Genomic DNA, 11,426 nt, shown 5'->3' with positions numbered 1-11,426 from the left:
AACTTAGCGGGTGCGGCAGCATCAATGGAGAGAAGGAATAGGCGACGTTTCGTGTCGAGACCCTCCTTCAGACTGATGTGGGGGAGGGGGGGGGGCGGGAAAAAGAAAGGAAGAGGCAGAGACAGTAGGACTAGAAGGAGAGGTGGGAAGGGGTGGAGGGAGAAGACAATGGCTATCTAAAATTAGAGGTCAATGTTGATACCACTGAGGTATAGTCTACCCAAGCGAAATACCCAAGCTTGTTTCCTCACTACATTTACTGCTGGCTCCAGTCGCAAATCTGAGTTTTCGAGTAATCTGTGCAAGGAATTCATTGATGCTGGAATTCCACTGTGGAAATTGGAAAACAAATCTCTCAGAGGTTTTTTAAAGAAATACACAGAGGGACATATACCAAGCGAGTCATCATTACGGAAAAATTATGTTGACAGCAATTTCAACATTGTTGTGCAGAAAATTAGAGTTGAAATTGCATGCAACAAACTATGGATCTCAATAGATGAGACAACCGATGCTGTGGGGAGATATGTTGCCAATGTGATCATCGGTACACTGGAGGCAGGTCAAACATCAAAGGGGTATTTGTTGACAGTGGAAGTATTGGAGAAGTCAAACAGCTCAACTATTGCTCAGTTGTTTACATCTTCACTTGCTGTACTTTGGCCAGAAGGTATAAAACACGAGAATGTTCTTCTGTTTGTGACTGATGCCGTTCCATACATGAACAAAGCTGCTCGTGCTCTTAAAGTTTTATTCCCAAAATGTTGCATTTGAAATGCTTAGCTCAAGAACTTCATAGAATTGCCAAGTACATACGTAGCTTGTTTCCAAATGTCAATTGCCTAGTTTCTCATGTCAAGAAAATCTTCCTCAAAAGCACCGTCATGTGTGCAGTTGTTCAAGGAAATGGCAACCGAGATTCCGCTGCCTCCTCAACCCGTTTTGACTAGGTGGGGTACATGACTCTCTGCTGTATACTACTATGCTGCAATTTTTGAAAATATCAAAATAAATCGTCAACTGTATTGAAGAAGAAAAATCTCCTGCAGTCAGAAACGTGATTGAGATCATGCAGAAAAAGTCCCTCCACTGCGATCTTGTGTTTATTGCTTCCAATTTTGTAAACTTCCCATAAGCTATCACTTCCATTGAGAAAAGTGGCGAAAGATTAGTGAATAACTTGCAGGTTTTCAACAAAGAAACTGACGATATTCATAAAGGTCCTGGCAATGTAGGTAAAGACATACAAGGAAAATGTAGCATATGAAGCCCAAAATTTAATGCCTGTTTGTTACTTGTAGGCTTACATGTATGCAATTTTATATTAAAATGTAGCTTAGATCTGTTTGGTCCATTAACTCACATGCATTTTGTAAGCGCACATTTTGATTACTTTCCATTCTACCGTAGAGATATAAAGTCTATAATAGATTTTATTTGTATTTCTATGAATCTACAGACCTTAGCTGGGAACCTGGAGCTCACCAAAATTGTTCCCAATTGGGCCCCGCACCTCCTAAGCCCGGCCCTGCCTGTACGGTCTTTCCAAAATACATCATCTCACACTTATCTGGATTAAGTAAGTAAGTTTAAGTAAGTTTATTGGTCAAGTACTCACATACAAGGAATTAGTCTTGGTGCTCCGCTCACAAGTAACAACATGACATACAGTGACAGTTAGGAATGACTCAGAAAACACTAAATATTATTAATAATAAGACATTAACGATAAAACACCAGTGATCAAGCATGTGAACCAACAAAATACCAAATCAAAGGGCGGCTACAGATTTTTGGCTGTTGAGTAGAGCAACTACTCGTGGTTAAAAACTGTTTTTATGTCTGGCTGTGGCAGCTTTGACAATCCGGAGTGGCCTTCTAGAGGGAAGTGATTCAAAGAGTTTGTGGCCAGGGTGAGGGGTCAGAGATGATCTTGCCTGCTCGCTTCCTGGCGACAGTGTACAGTTCATCAATGGAGGGAAAGTTGCAGCCAATAACCTTCTCTGCTGATTGGACGATTCACTGCAGCCTCCAGGTGTCGTGCTTGGTGGCTGAGCCAAACCAGACCATGATGGAGAAGATGAGAACACACTCTACAATGGCCGTGTAGAATTGGACCATCATTGCCTGTGCTAGATTGTGCTTCCTCAGCTGCTGTAGGAAGTACATCCTCTGTTGTGCTTTTTTGACTGTGGAGTCGATGGTGTCCCCCATTTAAGGTCCTTGGAGATGATGGTTCCCAGGAACTTAAAAGACTCCACAGATGTGACTGTGGTGTTGTTGATGGTGAGTGGGGTGAGGGGAGGGGGAGCTCTCCTAATGTCTACAATCTATTCCACTGTCTTAAGAGCATTGAGCTCTAGGTTGTTGCGATGGCACCAGGACACCAGCTGTGACACTTCCTGTCTGTAGGCAGATTCCTCGCCATCCTAGATCAGTCCAATCAGGGTTGTGTCGTCCGCAAACTTGAGAAGCTTGACAGAGGTGTCTGTGGAGGTGCAGTCGTTGGTGTAGAGAGAGTAGAGGAGAGGAGAGAGTTTGCAGCCTTGCGATGCCCCTATGCTGAGCGTTTGTGGGTCTGAGATGTGCTTTCCCAGCCTCGCATGCTGCTTCCTGTCTGTCAGGAAGCTGGTGATCCACCGACAGAGGGGTTTAGGCACAGTCAACTCAGAAAGTTTGGAGTGTAGTAGCTCTGGCACAATGATGTTGAATGCAGAGCTAAAATCAACAAACAAAATCCTCGCATAGGTCCCCTGGCAAGGATTAAATTCACTCTGTCATTCCTTTGCCTATTTTACCAACTGATCAATATCATCCTGTAACCTAGAACTATCCTCCTCACTATCAACGAGACAAATGCTTTTCATGCGATCTGCAAATTTACAAATCCTCTTACATTCTGAAACAAATTATTAATGCATAAAACAAACAGTAAGGACCCCAGCACTAACCATACTGTGCTCCATGGAATTCAATCACATATCACCCTCCATTATCACCATCTATCTCCAATTGCCAAGCCAATCTTGGATTCAGTTTGCCACCTTGCCATCTTCCCACCTTCCCACCTTCCTAGGTGTAAGCTTTTAGACTATTTCACTTGTGGGACCTTGTCAAAGGTTATACAGAAATCCACGTAGACTATATGATTTGCACCTCTCTCGTCAATTATGTTACCTTATTAAAAAATGCAGTCAAATTGGTCAGACAGGCCTTCCCCACAACAATGTCATACTGACTGTCTTTGGTGAATCCCTACTTTTGCAGGTGCAGATGAATCTTGATCTTTAGATTTTTTTCTTAGATAATCGGTCAAGGTAAAATTAAAGATAAACCGTTTCTCTGGTCATAAACCAGAGGGCACTGAGAAAATGAATGGCAAAATAGCCAAAGAAAACCTTTCATCTGAAGAAAACTTTTTTGTTCAATATATTGTTTGGATTTGGAACTTTCTCCTTTGTGAGAGATATCATAATCATCATGTTCAAAAGAAAATTAGCTGTATAATTGAAGGAATAAAATTGCCTGATTGTGAGGAAAAAAATTGAGATAGATTGAATGGATTGATTTTGTAAAAAGCTGCCACGGGCTTGATGGGCCAAATGGCATTCTTTTTGTCTGGTAATCATTTTCTGATTCTCTGATTATCTGGATGAGGAAAGGCCACTGCAAGATAAGGCAGATAATCTGAAATGCATAAAGCAGTTTGGACACAATATAAATGTTAAAGATTTTTTTTCCAGTCGAGAGGCTGGAGGGGATGTCAGTGTGATACTTTTTCAACTGGTTTAGACATTACGAGGCAGGTCTTTTCTAATAGACATTTCTGGTGAAGGATTATATAGATCTCTAAGTAGATCAACTAAAGCAAAATATCAGGGATGTTGAAAATCTGAAATAAAATATGGAAATCCATTCAGCTATTATTTAATAAGAAACAGATGCATTTTTTTTTTTGTTGCAGATAGAAGTCTGGTTGGAGAGGAAATGGATACAGTTGCTAGAAATATGAAACAAAAGAACATTCTCTAAATACCGAACTGATCAGGCAGTCTATGGAGGGAGAAAAACTGTTAACATGGACAAGTTGTGAACTTTCAAGAATGTATTAGTTGTTATCTTTCAAGAGTCACTAGTCAGGGGTGGTTCCAGATGATTGGAAAATTGCAAATATCACTCCGCTGTTCAAGCAGGGAGCGAGGCAGAAGAGTGGAAACTGTTAACCTGACTTCAGTAAGGTTTTAGAGTCCATTACAAAAGACGAGGACCTAGAATCACATGATAAAATAGGCCGGAGTCAACATGGTTTTGTGAAAGGGAGATCTTGCCTGACAAACCTGTTGGAATTCTTTGAGGAAATAAATAGCAAGATTGACAAAGGAGAGTCAGTGGGTGTGGTTTACCTGGATTTCAGAAGCCCTTTGGTAAGGTGCCGCACGTGAGACTGCTAACGAAGATGAGAGCCCATGATATCAGAGGGAAGATACCAGCATGGATAGCAGGATGGCTGGATGCCAGAAGGCACAGAGTGGCAATAAAGGGGGCTTTTTCTGGTTGGCTACCAGTGACTAGCGGTGTTCAGCAGAGGTCAGTGCTGGGGCCACTACTCTTCGTGGTGTATATAAATGACTTGGATGAGGGAATTGAAGGCATTGAGGCCAAGTTTGCAGAGGATATGAATATAAGTGGAGAAGCAGGTAGTATAGAAAACATAGGGACTCTGCAGAAGGACTTGGACAGGTTGGGAGAGTGGGTTGTGTTGAGGCAGATGAAATACAGCACAGCATAGTGTGGAGTCATGCAATTTGGTAGTCGGAATAAAGGCATAGACTATTTTCTAAATGGGGAGAGAATTTAGAAATCGAAGGTCCAAATGGACTTAGGACTGCTGGTGTAGGATTCCCAAAAAGTTAATTTGCAAGTTGAATCCATAGTAAGGAAGGCAAATGCAATACTAGCATTTATTTTGAGAGAGCTACAATACAAAAACGGGGAAGTAATGCTGAGGCTTTATAAGGCACTGGTCAGACCACATTTGAAGTGTGAGCAGTTTTGGGCACCCTATCTGAGGAAGGATGTGATGGCATTGGAGGAGGTCCAGAGGAGGTTTACGAGAATGATGCCAGGAATGGTTGGGTTAACATATGATGAGCGTTTGAAGGCACTGGGCCTGTACTTGCTGGAGTTTAAAACGATGAGGGCATGGGCGGAAATCCTGGGGGGGAGGGACGGGGGGAACGGGGTGGGAGGGGCTGGGGGCCGTGTTTTGAGAGGTGGAGGACAATCCCCCGCAAGTTTTGTGAGGTGGGGGACAATCCCCCTCATGTTTTGTGACCTGGGCACTACAGCCCGTCTCAGGTCGGCTCGCCTTCCCCAGGACTGGCTATAACGCCCAGGTCTGGTTGGCAGGTCTGGCTGCAGCGCTGTGGTCGGCTCGCTTGCTCCGGGTCTGGCTGCAGTTCCCAGGTCGGCTCGCTTGCCCCAGGTCTGGCTTTAGCGTCCAAATCGCCTGCTTGCCCCGGGACTGGCTGCAGTTCCCAGGTCGGCTCGCTTGCCCCAGGTCTGGCTTTAGCGTCCAAGTCGCCTGCGTGCCCCGGGACTGGCTGCAGTTCCCAGGTCGCGAAAACTAATTGAAAAAAAATACGCCTGCGGGCCGGATGATTTCGGGTTAGAGGCCGGATCCGGCCCGTGGGCCTAAGGTTGCCGACCCCTGTCCTAGATCTTAGGCCACATTGTCCCCCCCCCATGTTTTAAAAACGATTTTGCACATGGATGAGGGGGAACCTCATTGAGACTTACCGAATAGTGAAAGTCCTGAATAGAGTGAATGTGGAGAGAATGTTTCCACTAGTGGGAGAATCTAGGACCTGAGGCCATAGCATCAGAATAAAAGGACATACCTTTACAAAGGAGATGAGAAGAAATTTTGTTTAGTCAGAGGGTGGTGAATCTGTAGAATTCATTGCCACAGACGGCTGTAAAGGCCCAATGGATAATTCTAAGGCAGCGTTTGTCAGATTTTTGATTAGTAAGATTATCAGGGTTTATGGAGCGAATGCAGGAGAATGGTGTTGAGAAGGAAAGATAGATCAGCCGTGATTGAATGGCAGAGTAACTTGATGGGCTGAGTGGTCTAATTCTGCTTTTAGAACTTATGGACATGAACTTATGACAAACTTTCATCAGAGCTGAAGCAGTAGCAAATTTCTGTGTTTTGATTTACCTTAGAAATCAGACATACGTCATAAGTTGCGAGTCAAATAATGAGACAAAGGGAAGATCAGCAACAGGGTGGGGATCAAATGAAAATGGATGACACAAATGGTGATGGTGCCAGAAGTAAATCTTCTTCTTCTTGGTTATGGCGTGCAAAGCCTAAAGTTGTAATACAACTTGTCCTGTTTGATCTTCTGTTTGTGCATGTCAGGTTGATTGCATTCATCGAAACAGGGTGGACCATGTGAAGGATGCCAGAAGTAAATCAATGTCTGGCAAAGATAATAAACCTGTGTTGTTGTAATTTTAGTTGTGATGGGTGTTGTTTTTTTTCTGAAACATTGCCAATTATCTTCCTGTCAGTAATAGAAAAAAACCTTATTAGTATCATACATAAAAAGTGATTGTTATTATTTGAAATTTTCCTGACCAAGTTTGAAGCTGCCAGTCAAGTCATTCCAGATCATAGAGAGCAGTAGAATAAATAAAAAAAAGGGCATCCATTGGTGCAGCATTGTGGAAAGAACAGACAGAAACAGAACACGGGAAGAACTCAATAGGTCAAGCAGGATTTATGAAGGCAAAGGTAATTCAAGGTTTTAGGTCCAGCCTATATCCAGTCCTCCTGCAGGGATCTATAACATCGACATATATTTTGCCTTCACAGTTGCTGCTTGACCCACTGAAATCTTCTAGTGTTCTGCTTTTGCTCGAGATTCCAACACCTGCAGTCCCTTTTTACCTCATACTGGTTTGTCATGGGTGGAATTAGTAATTTAAAGACAAATTACCAAAATGTAAAATGTACTCTGGTTGGGCTGATTTTGTAAGAAAATGAAGACAAAATATGAGCACACCAGACATTCCAATAAAATAGTATTTTACTCAAATTTGTTCCTTTCAAAAAGAACAACTTGGAAAATATAATTGAGCAGTTTTTTGTGGGGTGTGGAGATTCAAGGGTTTTGAAGGAGTGTTTCTTAAATCTGCTAGCGTGTAGGAATCATTCGTCAGCTGTGGTTGTTTCATTTACAAAAACACAAGTTTAATTGTTAATGTAAACAAAGGATCTGAAACAAGCAAGGTTCACTCCTCCTTACTGACATTGCTCATTGTTCAGTTTACAATCTGTATACCCACTGAGTCTAAATGGTCATTGGTTTATGACTGCTGTTGCAATAATTACTGAAGCAACTTCAATTTTTTGAATGGTAAGTGCCATTATAAATCATGTCACCATCCAGTTTTTTCAATAATGTGTAATCTGTTAATTTTCAAGAATGGACAACAAATATTGCACCTTTCCCTGAGTTATTGAATGAAACAAGTGACATTACTTTGTGACATAGTGTTTTCAATTTTCACTGTTTCAGATTTGTCAATGTCATAGATACATAGTGTCATAGAGTTATATAGCACGAAAACTGGCCCTTTTGGCCTATCTTGTCTGTAATCACTACATTGGCTGGTCCAAATTAATTGCATTTAGCCCATAGCCATGTAAACTCTTTCTATGCATATATCTGTCTGAATGTCTTTAAAAATTCATAATTGTATCCATTTCTACAGCTTCCTCTGACAGCACAAGCTCATTTCAGATATGCACTATCCTCTGTTGCTCCTGAGGAACCGCTTAAATCTCTTACCTCTCACCTTAAACCTACGCCCTCTTGTTTTAGAGATCTCTACCTTGGGAAAAAGACTATAAGCATCACTTTATCCATCCTCTTCATGATCTTGTACATCTCAATGTCAGCCCTCGAGCTCGAAAAAATCCCAGCCTATCCAATCTCTCCCCATAACTCAAGCCTGCAAACCCAGGTAATATCCTGGTGAATCCCTTCTGCATACTTAATGACAACCATCCTAAGGCTGGACTGCCAGAACTGCATACAATACTCCAAGTATGGAGGGGTGAAATCAGGTAAAGCAAAGTGGAGTGGGACAAAGGCTGGCATGTAATAGGTGGATGCAGGTGAAGGGGGATGATTAGCAGATTGGTGGAGTAAGTGAAAAAGGCTAGAGATGACAAGAAGACAAAAGGATGAATGATAAGGAAAGAGGAGGCGAAGGAATGTAATGTAATACTAGAGGGAGGGATATAGTGACGGTGGACAGTGGGAAGGAGTAAGAGGAGGATAAAATAATTGTTGGATGGATTAATTGATACTTTGTTGTCACATGTTACAGTGAAATTCTTTGTTTTGTCTACAACACATGTATGCAAAGAGTTGCCACCTATATGGCGCCGACAATGTTACAAAAGTATTCAATATAGTCTCGATGGCCTGTCTTCTTTCTCACCCCCTCTCTCCTAACATGTCCCCCTTCCTACCCGGCACTCTCCCCCCCCACGCTGGATCCCTCTTTGTTTCTCGGCAGCGGGTCCTCGACCGACTGCTGAGACTCCCGCGGCCCATCTTTGACCTATCGGTGGAACACAGGCACACAGGAATAGGAGATGGGGGGGGTATGGGGGGGGGGGGGGGGGGGGGGGGGGGGGGGGGTTAAGGGGCAGGATGACTGGGGTAGTGGGAGATGGTAGGAGTTATGTCTGTGCACCAGGGTAAGGTGGATATGGCAAAGAGAGGGAGGATACTACTTGAAATTGTGCAGGCAGAATACCACTTGAAATTGGAGGATTCAATGTTCATACCATTGGAAATGGAATAAGAGGTGCAGTCCTTCCAATTAGTGTGTGGCATCACTCTGGCAATAGACGGGGCGAAGGACAGAATGGTCAGCTTATGAATGTGAAGGGGACATAATGGTTAGCATCTGGGAACTCCAAGGCCTTTGCAGACATATCATAAGTGTTTGCAAAACAGTTGCCTAGTCTACGCTTGGTCTCACTGATGTAAGGAAATCCGCACCGGGAGCACTGAAAGAAGTAAGCGAGAATGGAACAGGTGCACTTGAAACTGTCTGACATGGAAAGACTGCTGGGGTCCCTGGATGTAAGTGAGAGAGGAGGTGTGGGGACAGGTTTTACATCTCCTCTCTTTTCAGAGGAAAGTACCTGGAGAGATCAGATCAGTGAACCAGAGTTGCGGAGAGATTGATCGCTACAGAAAGTTGATAGGGTGGAGATTGGAAGATCTGACAGATGGTGGTATCACATTGAAGATGCAGGGAACATTGGATGGAGAGGCTGGTGGGATGAAATGTGAGGGCCAGGGCATCTCTATCCTTGTTCTGTGTCAGAAAGAACTGTAGATGCTGGTTTAAACCAAAGATAGACACAAAATGCTGGAGTAACTCAGTGGGACAGGCAGCATTTCAGGAGAAAAGGAATGGGTGACGTTTCGGGTCAAGACTCTTCTTCAGACTTCTTCAGGGGAGGCAGGGAGAGAGAACAGGATTGCAGGATGCAGAGTGAGGGAGTGAGGTGGGGAAATCAGGTTTAATGAAGAATAAGTTTACTGTGCAATAAACACATGATAAGAAACTAAACTGAACTAAATGTGGATCTTGGATGTCCAAAAGTGAAAGGTTTGGGAGTGGATGTGGTGATGAAGGATAATTTGAAAGTATGGCAAGCAGTTCTCTGGAGTACTGCCTTCCCACTTGTTCACCGTAGTGAAAGCATTTCAGTGGGATGACCTTTTCCTCTACAGTTAAAAAGAAAGAGCAAACCAAACTGCCACTTACTTAGAGAGGAAACAATTGGATTTGCTTGCGACTGTTTTAAAATGTGTGCTGTAAGCTGCCTGTCAAAATCCCAGAGCTAGTCATCAAGATGGCTACTTTTAACGTGGCTTCCCCCTAACCCAGGTCCATAGTTTTCAAGCTTTCAAAACCATTGGCAATGTCTCTGTAATTGGCCTTTTGTGAACTGCAGGACTCTGCTTTTGTCAGTTTAATGGCCTCATTGACATTTTGTTCCATGACATTCTTATGTAGCTGAATGGAGTAATGAGCACTTATTTTCAGTTTAAATGGATAGGAATAGATAGGTAATCAACACCTATTATTTCCAAAGCTTAAGTTTGAAATGCTTCTTGACCATTTTGATGACCTCTTGTTATATTGAACTGAACATTTATTTCTCTTCGCTGTGCAGATTCTTCCACTTCCTAGGTTTCTTCCTAATCTGTGCAAACCATTCAATACATTACAAATGTATTTATTGCAAACAAATCAATTGCTAATCTGCTACACACAGATATTACAGAATTCAAACAAATTTTTAGATGGATTGATTGATTGAAAGATATAGCATGAAATTGGCCCTTCAGCCCATCAAGTCCATGTCGACCATCGATCAGCTGTTTACACTAGTTCAATATTATTCCACTTTAGTATCCACTATTCACACACTCAAGACAATTTGCAGAGGCCAATTAATCTGCAGACTCAGACGTATTTGAGATCTGAATCTAAAATGGCTAGTATAAGCATTTTCTCAAAAGAGAAATTTGTCATGCTTCAATTATGTATTTTATGTAATATTTAAGTTGAGCCACCAGCAAATTTCATTAGTGGTCCCAAAGTTCAAATATATACCTGTCAAACGGTTCAGAACGTTATTAGTTTTTCAGGATCTTTTGAAATTAGTTATTTTCCGAACTTTGAGATTTGCCAGCATGGAAATCACCAACAAAACTGTAATCTTAATTAAATTAACATAAGTAAAGTGGGTGGGAATAATAATAACCTAACTGATGTAAATGGAGGATATTTTGTATAAATAATATAACTTTTGTGATTTTTCTTACTACATTTTGATGTTGCACCTTTATTTTAAATGATATAGTGAACTCTTGTTTAACTGTAGTAGGATCAAGGGATGCCCGCACCTGTATATAATGTGCAGGCCACAGGGTGAGGAAATGGGGAGCAATGGAAAATATAAGGCCATGACTGCCAGACCTACACAACATTTGTGTTCACATTGCATATCAGGATTGTAGTGCTTAAGAAGGCACAGTGTTATGCCAGATATCTTCTTCTATGAAGACACAAGGAAATGCAGGTGCTTGTTTACCAAAAAAACACAAAGTACTGGAGTAACTCAGTGATCAGGCAGCATCTCTGGAGAGCATTGACATGTGACGTTTTGTGTTGGAATCCTTCTTCACACTGATTGTAGGAGGAGGAATAAAGCTGTAAGAGAGGTGGGAATAGGATAAAGTTTCCAGACTGATTTTAATAGGGGGAGAAAGCTGGAAGAGGGAACAGGACAAAGTCTAGCAAGTCTAGCAACTGGT

The sequence above is a fragment of the Leucoraja erinacea genome, chromosome 2 (genome assembly GCF_028641065.1).
Source record: "Leucoraja erinacea ecotype New England chromosome 2, Leri_hhj_1, whole genome shotgun sequence".
In the NCBI taxonomy this organism is placed as follows: Eukaryota; Metazoa; Chordata; class Chondrichthyes; order Rajiformes; family Rajidae; genus Leucoraja; species Leucoraja erinaceus.
The sequence above is the reverse complement of the archived record's forward strand: the minus strand, read 5'-3'. Positions refer to the sequence as shown.